The 13,847-nt window shown below is 41.1% G+C and overlaps 1 long non-coding RNA gene across 4 annotated transcripts in view; it reads left to right on the forward strand.

The window, feature by feature from the left end:
• Positions 1-13,847, forward strand: part of LOC309633439 — a 147,611-nt gene that overhangs the window by 10,049 nt on the left and 123,715 nt on the right. For 2 of the 4 annotated variants that reach the window (XR_014247520.1, XR_014247521.1), the window contains one exon: positions 1-13,847. This exon is cut by the window's right edge and continues 18,255 nt beyond it. The exons of the other annotated variants lie outside the window; for them this stretch is intronic. This is a non-coding gene — a long non-coding RNA (uncharacterized lncRNA). 4 annotated transcript variants of the gene reach the window in all.

Raw genomic sequence — 13,847 nt, forward strand, 5'->3', positions numbered from 1 at the left:
GTGAGAAAACTGAGGCCCTATGGGAAGATTCTTCCTTCCCTCCAAGGTCAAACATTAAATTACAGACTGAGTCCAATCTAAATGTCCAGTCTCTCGGCGTCCTGTCTGGCAAGCATCCTCTTGACCAAACAACTTTCCTGATGCTCGGAGGTCCCAAGAACCCAAGAGGAGCCTCCGTCTGCATTCATCCCTGAGAAAGTAAGAACTTCAGCTTATTCTTTGACTATTTTTGGTGCCCCGACTGTCCTCAGGATGAAGTAGAGATGCTGATGTTTTATGTTTCTTTTAAAGAGAGAGCCCGACTTGCTGAAACATAAAAATTAAAAAATCACAAATATAACAGCTTTTTATAAAGGAGATTATCTAGCAGAAAATTCATTCCCCTGCAGGGGAAATGGGATTAAACAAGTGATGAGGCAAAGGCATGAATCAGCAGTGATCGTTTTTAAACTGAGAAGTGGACGGGTTTGTGCTCTGCAGAACGAAACGGCAGGTGAACTGTTATCAAATGCAAAAACATATTTCCTCTGCAAGTACAGAAATGCAGTCTTGCCTACACATCGAAGATGAAATGGAGAAATGCAGAGAATCTATCAGTAAGGGAGGGGGGAGATTGTACCAAATAATAATGGTTGAGATGTTGCACACCTACGGTGTGCTAAGAACTCCATACATGAGACCTTAATTATTGCAATAACTATATTGAAGCCTATATCCTAATTATCCCCATTTCACAGATGAGAAAACTGAGGCTTGGAAACTTGACCAAAGTCACAAAGCTAATGGTTGCCAAAAGAGGATATGAAACCAGATCAATGTGATTTCCAAAACCCCAGTAATCTGAACAGCTTCCAAATCAGCTTTCTTCACCTCTTAAATGGGTATCGTGAAGATAAAAATGAGTCTATGAGGATGAAAACATTGATATAGGAGCATGACACAAACCACTGCTATCATACTACAATATTTGTGGGCACATCTCACTAAGAACAAGATTGACATAGAAAATCATGTTTGTGTGTACATTTGGAGGAAAGATTAGAAAACCGTTTGAGAGGATTTCTGTAATGGTCATTAAGTAATATAAGTAATGGCTTCTGCAGGAAGAGAAGTTGCATTTAGGTATTATTAAATACATTTTAATCACATTTAACTCACAGGAAAAATATCCAATTTGTGAGATAGAACTGCATTAAGGGAAGGAATTTTTGCTTTCTTTGGTTATACAGATTGACCAACAAGGTTCAAAGGAGAGAGACATGGGCCAAAAAAAAGAGCCCTGGGCTAGGGGGCACCTTGGTTCTGCTCCCAACCAACTGTGTGACTCGGAGCAAATCCCTTTGCCTCTCTGAACCTCAGTCTTTTCATCTTTCATCGGGTTAAATGCTTGCTCAGGTCCATGCAAGTCAAAGTTCTACAAAATGTACCAGCTCATTCTGCTGATCTCTACATAGCCTGAAAGAGGTAGCCAGCAAGTGGTCCCATACATTTGTGAAAAAGGCACCACGCCAAGCTCTGAAGGGGTCCTTAAGATAAAGGAGGCAGCATCCAGCTGTGTTGATTGCTGGAGCAGAGGGAGTGCAAAGCCCCACAGGAGACCCGTTGACTTGGAAAAGTTTCTTGTCCGTGGTCATTTTCAGTAAAAATATAAAAGAATCTCAATTCGTCTTCTCCCTTATTATTTTCTTACTTCCCAAAGAATTGAAAGGCAAGACCAAGGAGCAGCATTTCCAGGGGCGAGTTGTTAGGCAAGAAGAAAGAAGTATTAATACTTCTCACCTGTTCTAACCTGCAGAGAGCATCGCTGTCTTCCCAGCAGGTACAGGGGAAGCAGGCAGGGGAGCAGAGTACAGCTGGACCCCCTTGCTTTGAAAAATCATTTCTGAAGTTATAAATCAAGGTGGACCAGACAAACCGCAGACCCAGTTATTGCAGGAGCCAATCTGGCAACAAGTCCTGATCTCCTTCCCTCCTCTTTTCTTTCTCTACCTGTTCTTCTGTTCAACTCCCTCCTTTAATTCCCTGCTCGGCTGCGTTCTTACTGTGTTTCCATCTCACTGTCCCTGATAGGACCCTCCTCTCTCTTCCTGCTTCCCTCTTCCTCTCTTCTGTTTTCTCTCTCTCCCTCACTCTCTCTCCCCGGCCTTCCTCTTTTTCTCCCTATTTCTCTTCTCTCCCTGAACTCTGCGTCTCCATTTGTCTCCTTTTTTATTCCTCCTATCTCGGTCCCCTCATCCTCAAATTTGCCTTTCTTCTTTTCTCCCTCTCTCCATCCCTTCAATGCAATTAACGCTATTACCTTGCTGCATCTCTTTAAGTGATGCTTAACCTAAGACATGTATCACTGATGGCAATCAGTGAGTCAATATGGTAATTTGTTAGAAAGTCTTTCCTTTATTATTAATACTTTAACCAGCACCCTTTGTATTCACTGAGATATTTTCATCCCTTAAAATTTCACAAAGCTAAAGCATCTTCACTCTCCTTTACTTACAAACATCACACATTGTGAATATCACACATTGTGAATGCAGACATTTCATAAAATATGGCCACATTGAGTCTCCTATGTGACTCATAGGGGTTCTCAAGTTATGAAATATTCACCTGGTCTACACTTACTACTTTAATTGTGGGCAATGGTGTGCAAATGCATGTATGGATTTGCTATTTCCTTTCTGGAAAGTCAGTTTGGGGACATCTTCTCTTCGGAATTTGCCAGCAGAAAAGGAAAGTGATGATCCAGAGATTTCATATGACACCTATTCATTGCTACACTCTGGGTTAGACATTGATAAGTGAGCCTCATACAGATTATTTTATTTAACCCTCACAATTATCCCATGCATAGATATACTTATTATTTCCATTTTACAGATGAGTAACACTTGGGGAGGTTAGAAACTTTCCCAAGGTGAGACAGTTGGGGGATGACAGAACAAAAGACGGTCACTTGTGCAACTGAGACCAAGCATACCTGAAGCAGTATTTAAATTGAGTCTAACAGCCCTTTCTGTGAAACCTATACCTAAGGGGCTACACAGCTTAACTGTGTTCTTCTCTTAGGTGGAGCCCATTAGTCTTTCCAGGATTCAGTTTTTCATTGGCAGCATGGAGTAAAGAGAGCTTACGTTACCCCACAATAACATGGACTGTTGGCTCTTAGCTCGTGGCCTGCAATTTCTAGAAGTTCCTTCCTTTGGCCACAGAAGACTCACAGGTGGATTCAGACACACAAATCTTAGCTGACTTGGCCAACAACCAAAGAAATCTTGGAAATAGCACAACCCAAAAATGTTGATGCAGAGATTGAATCTCTTCCCCCCCCCCCGCCACCTCTCTCTCTCTCTCTCTGTCTCTCTGTCTCTCTGTCTCTCTCTCTGTCTCTCTCTCTCTCTCTCTCTCTCTCTCTCTCTCTCTCGTGTGTGTGTAGAGATGGATACAGAGAGAGAGAAAACAAATCATCTATCATTTACTGAATGATATGTACTAAGAACTCTGCTAGAGATTTTTAAATCCATTATCACATTTTATCATTTTGATGACCCTGCAAAGTAATCATTATTCTCCCCACTTTATAAATAATAAAATCGAGGTTTAGAGAGGTGAAGGAACTCTCCATAGGTCAAAGAGATAACCATGGGGTCCCAGGGTTCTCCCACTCTTCTTCCTGCCTCAAAGGCCCACGGCAGGAAGCTCTTCCTCAGGTTGGAAATCCACCCTTATAACCCTTTGTGTTCGCATCCTTATTTCAGTCTATAGGCTTGGGATTCAGAGACGTTGACTGAGTTGCTGAAGTTCATGTGGCAAGTGAGGGCCAGTTCACATCCCTACACACACACACACACACACACACACACACACACACACACACACACACTCTCTCCTATTTTGATTCCTATGGATTGAGGAGAAACTGGAGAGAGATTGAAAACAAACTTTGGTCATTTTTAATTTATCATCTTAGAGAATTTTTACATAACATTATATAGTATTTTCCCCTCTTTCTTACACCTAGAATTGCAACAAGCCAAGATCAGGGGAATGGGAGAAAAATCTATTAAAAACAAGATCTTTGCTACTTTATGGTACTTAAAAGCAATAAATATTCTTGCCCACAATGCTAAAAATCTCAAATAGCCAGTGGGTCAATACTGTTTTCCTGGTTAGGATGGTAATAAATCTTTATTCCTTCTGAGTCAAAATAAGGAAGGGGTTTTATTCATGAATTCCATGACCTGGGACTGCGACATTTTCAAAACAAACACGGCTGGAATGAAGAGTTTCTCCACCAAGTATGTTTATGTGCCCTCCTCCAACCTGCTTGCCTCACCAGCAAATCTTCTGTGCTTGCGTGGTCTTTTTATTAATGTAACAGCAAGCTCCTGCTCCTGCGCCATAGTGACAGAAAGGTGTCGGGAGCCACTCTTCTCTTCACCATCCCTGCAGCCGATACATTCTCTGTTCTGGTGGAAAACAGAAGGATTTAACTCTAGGCCTCTCAAACTCATCTTCTTTCTCAAAAGCTGTTGCTTGACATGGAAGACATTGTTATCACCCATCATGACTGTTTTTTTTTTTTTTTTTCCTTTTTAATCCAGTCTAATGTCTTCATTATTATCCTTTTGAAAGTGGGCGTTTTTCCAAATTCAGATCTAGCATTGACTTTGTGTTCGTCTGTAATCAACACTGCTTCTTTCGGAAGCTGGATTGCCCCTGGCCCCTTTGCAAGTAGGGATATAGAGTCAGACTTTCACACAAACCCAGGGGAAGGCAGAGCTCATGTGTTGAGCCTTTCCCTTTGGGGGCTCGTTCAAGGGAAGCTGTGTGACCTTCGGGAAGTCATTTCATTCTCTGGACCTCAGTTTTCTCATTTCTACAAACGAGTAGAAATTTGCTCTTAGAGTAGAAATCTGCTGTTTTTCAGAGCTCCACTGTCCCTGTACACTTTGTATCAACTCCTGTTTGGTTCATCAGTCCTGGGGGGAAAGTGGAGATACGGTAAAAGCAACAGCTTCTTGAAAGTTGAGCTGCTCTGATAAACCCACTCTCCTCCCTTTGGCAAGAAGCATGATCTTCCTCTGCCTCTTTAGAATTGATTTGATACGTAAAGCTTGTGCTAAGTTCCATTTGCCTCAAAAACACCACTCTTGTTGGGGTGACTCCGGAGTGACTTTAACATTTAGCTAACACAGCACAATGTGTATCAGGCTAGCTTAGAGAAAAACACATGAATGTTCATAAGACAGACACAAAAACAGCAACATTCTGAAAGATTTCTGGTCCAAGTTACTCCTATGCAACAATGCACATTTTATTTTCTATAGGGGAAAAACACCTCAGAGAATAGGCTTGCTGAATAAGGTAGACCCTTTTCACACTTATTTATTGAATCACAGGTAGGCTGTGGGATGCTTTATGCTAAAAAGGGCTCAGGGTAAAGAGTGAGGAGTGTCAAGAGTAGCTGCATACCTGTGAATAACACTAGAGAAAAATTGCTGGTTAAAATGAAGACTGTATAGCAAACCTCATTGCTTATTATGTCACTATATTCTCAATTCATTATTCAGTGCCACTCTTGTAAATTTGTACTACATTGCATTATTTTTCTTTGGGAAACCTAGGCTGGGTGAGAAGGGCTAGGGGTATACTGAATTTGGAATTCATGAACAATGCTGGGTCTTTACAATGGCTAGAAGGCCAAGCTAGGACTCAGAGGCAGTGCAAAGCTCCTGCCCTGGTTTCAGTGGAGAGACTGAACCTGGGTCAGAGAATTCAGGATCAGTTGCCAACATTCACAGTGGATCACAGGACTTATGAAAAGTGATGGGTCTCAGCAACTGTCAATAGGTCGAAGGCACAGATCTGACTACCCAAAGCAAAATCTCAGTACCTCTATTTAGCAGGGGAGGGAAAAAAGAAACAGGTGATGGAGAGATGGATGGGACAAGTGAGCATAGTGACACAAGCCCACATCACACTGCTTTTGTTTCTGAAATTACATCCTGATGGAGAGGGATCCTAACTCATCGTCTGGCCTCAATTCCAATGAGATTCTACCTTATTCTAAAGAGTCAAGAATGGCATTCATGGTTATATACATAAATAGTGTATCTACAGGCTAAAGAAGAAATATGATCAGGTGCAGAAAAACATTTGACAAAAATCTAACCCCCATTCTTGATAAAAGCTCTCAAAAAGCTAGAAATAGAGGGAAATACCCTCAACTTGGTAAAGAACGTCTGCAAAATCTTACAGCAAATATCATACTTAATTGTGAAAAACAATGCTTTCCCCCAAGACAGGAACAAGGAAATAGCGTCCACTTTCACCATCCTTATTCACGTAGTACTGAAAGTTCTAACCAGTGCAATGAGGCAAGAAAAAAAATCAAAGGCATACAGATGGGAAAGGAAGATAAAACTACCCTTATTTACAAATGACATGATGGTCTACATAGAAAATCCCACAAAAAAACTAGAACTAATAAATTAATTCAATACCATCACAAGAGACAATGTCAATGCACAAAAATCATTCCCATTTCTATGTATTAACAATGAACATGTGAAAACAGAAATTAAAAACACAATACTTCTTACCATTTGCTCCAAAGAAAATGAAATAATTAAATATGAATCTAACAAAAAATGTACAGAATCTGTATGTTGAAAATTACAAAATGTTGCTGAAATAAATCAAAGAAGATCTAATTGAATGGAAAGACATTCTGCTCTGTGAATGATCCAGCATAGAGAATCAAATGACAAGGTGTAGACTGGGAGAAAATATTTGCAAACAACGTATCCTACAAGAATATTTTGTCTAGAATATAGAAGGAACTCTCAAAATACAATGGTTAAAACAAAACAAAACAACCCAATTTAGAAAATGGGCAAAAGACATAGACACTTCACTGAAGAGTGCAAATAAGCACATGAAAAGACATTCAGCATCACTATTAAGGAAATGCAAACTAAAACCACAATGAGATGTCTCTACACACTTATCAGAATAGCTAAAATTAAAAATAGTGATAACACCAAATGCTGGCAAGGATGTGGAGAAACTAGATCACATGTACCTCGCTGGTGGGAATGAAAATTTTACAGCCTCTCTGGAAATGAGTATGGCATTTTCCTGTAAAGTTAATCATGCACTTACCAAGAAACCTACCAATTGAACTTGAACATTTATCTCAGAGAAATGAAAACAATTTTACACAAAAACTTGTACATAAATGTTCATGGCTGCTTTATTCTTAATATTATTATATATTCAAAATAATCCAAACCTGGAAACAATCCAAATGTCCTTCAGCAGATGAATGATTAAACAAAATAGAACAAAACAAAGCTCTGTTATAGCCATACCATGGCTATACCATAGCAATGAAAAAGAAAAACTATTGGTTCACAAAACAGCTTAGATAGATCTCGGGGGAACTGTGCTGTGCAAAAGAAGCCAACCTCTCAAGATTACATACTGCATGATTCTATTTATATAACACAAATTGACAAAATTATAGCAATGGAGAACAGATTAAGGGTTGCCAGGATTTAGAAAGAAGGGAGGGAAGGTGGGAGGAGGGGAGAGTCAGAGGAGGCTGTCTTTTTGGAGAGTTTTCCTTGGAGATTGGTATGTTCCACTGGTGATGGCAGGATTTCAGCTTGGGAAAAAAACAGTTCTGAAGGCTACAGCCTTTAGGGACCATGGATCATGCCCTAGAGGAAGGACAGATGGCATGCTGGAGAGTGAAGGAAGGTCATGTAACCAGATGGTGAGAACTTCAGAGGTTAAGGAAGTTACCTGAGAGCAAAACAGAATTCCAGTCCTGTCTCCCATGTGATAAGAGGCAGACCATGTCAGATAAATCAGAGCAGTGTTTCCTTAAATGACAGTGATCCCTACACGGTCATCAAGATATTTGTCCAATCTACATTCTACCTCTACTATTTTTTTTTAATTTATTTATATTATTTATTTATTTTTGGCTGCATTGGGTCTTCGTTGCTGCACGCGGGCTTTCTCTAGTTGTGGTGAGCGGGGGCTATCTTCGTTGCAGTGCGCGGGCTTCTCATTGCGGTGGCTTTTCTTGTTGCAGAGCATGGGCTCTAGGTACACGGGCTTCAGTAGGGCTCTAGAGCACGGGCTCAGTAGTTGTGGTGCACGGGCTTCATTGCTCCGCGGCATGTGGGATCTTCCTGGACCAGGACTCGAACCCGTGTCCCCTGCACTGGCTGGCGGATTCTTAACCACTGTGCTACCAGAGAAGCCCACTCTACCTCTACTATTATATCTTCAGTGTCTTTGTTCACACTGGCTGAGATCTAAGATAATAAATATTTGCATAAAATAAGAATTCTGCCTGTGTACTACCTAAAGCCATCTGGTGCCCCATCAGTTGTACATATAACACACTTTGTGATAAAAAAGAGAGAGAGAGAGAGATTCAGAGAAAGGGCAAAGGGCATTCTGAGCAGAGGAAACAGCCTGAGCTAGAGCACAAAAGCATGAAGGAACATGATGTATTCAGAGCCAAGAGTGACTGGAGGATGCTTACAGGAGGGGAAGATAAAAGATGTGGTGGGCGATGGGGCTGGAAAAGAAAGGTCAGGGTGGATTGTGGAGGAAGGGATCGAAAGAGTCAAAGTCCACTCCACTCCTTTTGTTATCTCTTGCTCAGGCAGAAGGACTGGGCAAGGGTCCTGGGGACTGTGTGTTCTCATTCTCTCCCTGGGCTGCAGGAGTGTAGGCAGTCATGTGTAGCTGTGTTAACACTACACGAGTAAAACCAATCCCCCAGTCCTCGCCGGCTGCACACTTCGCCGCCTCCACCGCTTCCATATGCTGATTTGCATCCAGGCAGGTTGTGTAAACAAGGCTGTTAGGGGACTATAAATAACCACAGTCTGGACTGTGGTTCAATAGTCTGGTCTGGGGAAATCAGAATTTCCAGTTATCTCCCGTGCCAAGATGGAGCCTCTTAAGTGCTCATGGGGTTCGTACCCTCTCCCTCCCAAGATGCTGATGCTGATCCTTAGCGCTGGGTGGCTTCCTCCTAATCAGCTCCTCCTCCACTCCTGCCTTCACAACCAGATGCTAACTTGCTGAGTTGTCAAACAGAAACAAGCTCTATGCTTACTTTGCCTGGGAGGGCTGGGCAGGCAAAAAATAGGCTGTGCTCCCTGAAAAGAGATTCCTCATCTACACATTGACCTTCTCAAGGTCATGAACTGAATCTTATTCCATCATGTGTACCCCTGTGGCTGACCCAATCTCTGCTTCATGTATGTGACTATCAAAGTTCAGAGTCTATTTAGCCTTGAGTCTGAGTTCAATTCCAGCTTCACTGCTTTGTGACCTTGGGTAAGTTACTTAAACTTTCTGAGCTGTCATTTTATTTTTATCTGTAAAGTGGAGATGATAATTACACCTACCTCTTAGAATTATTGGGAGAAGAAAATTTAGCGGTGTATGCTAAATGCTTAGCATGTTTCTGGGATACAGTAAGTGCTAAATAAATTGTAACTATTTTGAGAACTGTTCTAATGATGGTGAGGAGGAGGAGGAGGATGCCAGTGCCGGCTCACTGAGTTAATTCACTGTGCTGATTCCTACACCCATTGTCCCTGTAGACCCATTTATAAGATCAGTCTAAAATGATAGGAGGAGAGTAGGGCACAGAAGAATTGAGAGGCATCTTCAGTGTAGTGATAGAAACTCAGGGCCTGGATGGGCAGGTTCAACTCCTAACACAACCACTTAAAGTTACAAGATTTCTATCAAGTGCTCCAATTTATAGATCTGTCAGCCATAAAGCAGAAATCCCAATAACCTGCCTCCTGAGGTTAATGTGAGGACCAAGTTAGATGTAGTTTTTGAAATCTCTGCAGTAGGAGTTATGCCATTCAGGACCTTAATGGTAGCAGACTTGTAGGGAACTCTGGATATAAGAGGTGTAGGAAGCACCTTGAAGATTTGAACTTCACTCTGCAAAGTGGAGGGACCTGTAGCCACTCAATCTCTTTCTGATGTTTGTAGGGTCCTCTGCATAGTCGGCTCTGGATTTGGCCTCTGCTCATCACACTCCTTCTCTCCCTAGCCACACACCAGTTACATGAGCCTTCTCCCTACTCTTTGAATACTTCAAGTTCATTCTACCTCAGGGCCTTTGCCCTTGCTCTCGTCTCCCGGTCTGGAACACCTTCCCCCAGATCATGGCATGGCTGGCTCCTTGACCATTTATGTCTTGGTCCAGTTATTACCTCCTTGAGCATCCTCTCCTGATCCCCAAGCCAATAAGCTTCCAGTCATTTCCTTCACCTTGCCCCTTTTGATTCTCTGCATGACTCTTATCATCTGAACCTGTCATGTTTATTCATTTTGTTACTCATTTTATCTGGCTTTCCCACTGAAAGTTAAGCTTCATGAGAGCAGGAACTTTGTTTGCTTATTTGCTGCCTAGATCATACCGGGCTGCTCCAGATATGGGTGTTGAAGGGATTGAGCTTGGAAGTAGAGGGAACAAAAGAGAAGGCATTGTCCTTTCCCTGGAGAAGAAACTTGCAGTCTAGATGAAGTCCTAAGATTTACTCAAATTAAATGAGGCATGATACCATGCAATGAGAAATGTGTGAAATTATATTTGAGCTTTATTGTCATGCATCACTTCTGCAGTCACACAATCTTCTTGCATTTGGAGAAGGGCACTCAAGAGGGAAAAAAAAAGGGACCTTCATTACCAGTGGTGTTATTCATATTTAACAGGACATGAAGAGAGGAAGGAAGGGAGATGGTGTCAGTGAAAAAGGGCTCTTTAAAAACAATGCTACTTTGTCACAGGATTGCAGTCAGAATCCCTCCAATTTGGAGATTTCACTTGTGAGACAGTTGTTCTGTGGCAGCTGCTATACTAAGCACATTTTTATTCATCATCTCATTTAATCTTCACAATATCCCTGTGATGTAGATATTATCATCATCATCACCATCATTACCATCATCACTACCATCATCATCATCATCACCATCTCATCATCACCATCATCATAACTACCATCATCATCATCATCACTATCACCATCATCTCCACTATACAGGTAAAGAAGTGATTCCCTCACTTCTAAAACCCATTATATTAACCACCAGTCTACACTGCTTCTTCTGCCTACTGAGTCCTTCTACCCTAACTTGATCATTCTGTATCCCTGCTTTGACCACATCCCAAATTTTAGGCACACAAATACAAAAATGTATCAATCAAAGAAGTTTGTTTTAGGAGGAAGCACAAGGAGGAGGAATTAACATTATTTACCTCAAGATGTCTTATGTAAAGTTCTAATAAAACAAATTCCTCATTGAATTTCTTGCCATGCCAAAACCTTATTCATTCAGATAAATATATCTTTTCTTTAGTAACATGATATGAACTATATCGTATGTTGTATTTCCCTTTTCCCCCTAGCTACCAGGGAACTCAGAATTAAATTCAATATCTGATCCTAGAAAGTATATTCAATCATTCTTTCATTCATATATTCATCCATTTAACAACAGCAAAACAAAAGCAACAACTGTAAATCAATGTATAGATATAGATATATAGCATAAACAACTTGTTAAGCACTGTATTAACAAAATAGGTCAACTAGAAGTCTGGCAAAAATTTATCTTCTGCTCATTTTAATGTGTTTAACTCTGTCTTTACATTTATTTCACCTGTTCTTCTATTTCTTAAATTTGTCACTAAAATACTTAGGAGAAGTTGGTAGAACACCAACCCTAAATGAACAGAGTCATAATATTATGTTATAATGACATACAAGTGAAAATAGTTTAACCTCATAAGTCCTAGTGTGACAGAAGCACATGTGTAGCATCCTATGTATGTGATTTTATTTTTTAACATTAACAGCCATTTCTTAACAGCAGTCTCATTAGTCAGAGAAGCCTAGAAATTCGTGCTTCTTCAGAGATGGAGCCAATTCACATTTCTTAGTAAAGTGAGGATGTTGGATGTTGGATGTTGAGTAAATACTGACCAATCATTAAAAGTGTATTTGCTGAGAGGCAGTGTGTAGCTGGATGTACGGGAATGTGTATTTCATCACTAAATGACAACAGGCAGCTCTTCCCTTACCAGTTGGTTGCCAAGTCCTATCAACTCTATTCTGAAATGAGTGTTCTGTCTGTCTTCACCACCACAACTTTGGTTCACACCCGCTGAGCTATTCCTGTGGCTTCCTGTGCCTAGTCAGTACCACCCCCAGCCCCCAGTTGCCGCACTCTGACCTTTGATCTCTTGCGTGCCATTTCCTTATTCAAACAACATCTTTCATTCCCAAGAATAAAATCTGGGTTTCTTAGCTTAGCATCTAAAATCCTGCGCAACCAGTCCTACCATGTACACCACCCTCAACTCTGCCACGCTTTGTGGACCAGCCAGTGGTCCTTAGCTCTAGAGAGAGGAAGAGATGTCTGGGATCCCAAGCCCAGAATCTTTGATCTTTGAGCAGCTACCTAAGGTGGCTGCAGATTCCAGATACAGATGCAGAGGAGGCTGAGGACACAGGCTGTACAGTCCAGTGGTTTCACTACCGTCTGGCTGGGTCAGCCTCAGATGCCTATATTTTCTCCTCATAAAATGAGGATAATAAAAGGGCCTAACTCACAGGATGTTATTGCGAGAATTAAATTAGAAAATGCATATAAAGCACTAGCACAGTGCCTGACATATGGTTAGAACTCAGTATGTATCAGTACGATTATCCTTCTCTTATAAGAATTTGCTCCCAGATTCTATGTGGCCTCCTACTTCTGGTGAGCTATGCTGGACTTGATGCAAAGCATGAAGGTTGAAGTCTACTAAGATATTCACTCAAAGTGAACTCAAGTCCATCCTTGAGCCCTTTCCCCAGTCTGTACCCTAATCCTGGCCCTTGACATCCTACAGTTCTGATGGTACTGGGAGGCATGGAAAACTAAACCTGAGAAAAATCATCCCTGGTAGGTAAAGGGAAAAAGCGTTGTTTCTAAGATGTAGAGCCACCATTCCAGAAAAAGGGTGCCTCTCTATAAGAAGAAAGACCAAATCTGGCTTCCCACTGCATGAACCCAAAGAGGGTGTTTCCAATAACCAAATATGCATTCAGGAGCCACGAATTTACTACCTCTGTTCACCCCAAACAGTGCTTCACTGTTTTATATGTGACCAAATAATGCCTTATCTTTACCCACATTTGAGCTTCTCCTCTTTCTGTGTGGAGAGAGAGCTGTAGCCCACCTTCTCCCCTCCCCCCCCCCCCCACAGTTTAGAAGCTTCCACTAACATACACACCCTTCAGGTTGATGTCAACAAGCTTTCACTGGAGATTCTCATTCACCTAAAGATGCCCCATTCATTCACTTGGCAAATGATTATTGAGCCCTTCTTGGGTGCAAGGCACTGAAAGAGGTATGGAGATACAGGCATACCTTGGAGATATTGTATGTCAGCTTCCAGACCATTGCAATAAAGCAAATATCATGATAAAGCAAGTCACACGAATTTTTTTGTTTCCCAATGCATATTAAAAGTTATGCTTACACTATAGTGTAGTCTATTAAGTGTGCAATGACATTGTCTACAAAAATGTATGTACCTTAATTTTAAAATACTTTATTGCTAAAAAATGCTAACCATCATCTGACAGCACAAGGTTGCCACAATCCTTCAATTTGTAAAAAACACAGTATCTGTGAAGCACAATAAAATGAGATGTGCCCGTGAAGTAAGTCAGACAGAGAAAGACAAATATCATATGATATCACTCATATGTGGAATCTAATTTTAAAAAGTGATACAG

The sequence above is a fragment of the Balaenoptera borealis genome (genome assembly GCF_965194805.1).
Source record: "Balaenoptera borealis genome assembly, chromosome: 8".
Lineage (NCBI taxonomy): Eukaryota > Metazoa > Chordata > Mammalia > Artiodactyla > Balaenopteridae > Balaenoptera > Balaenoptera borealis.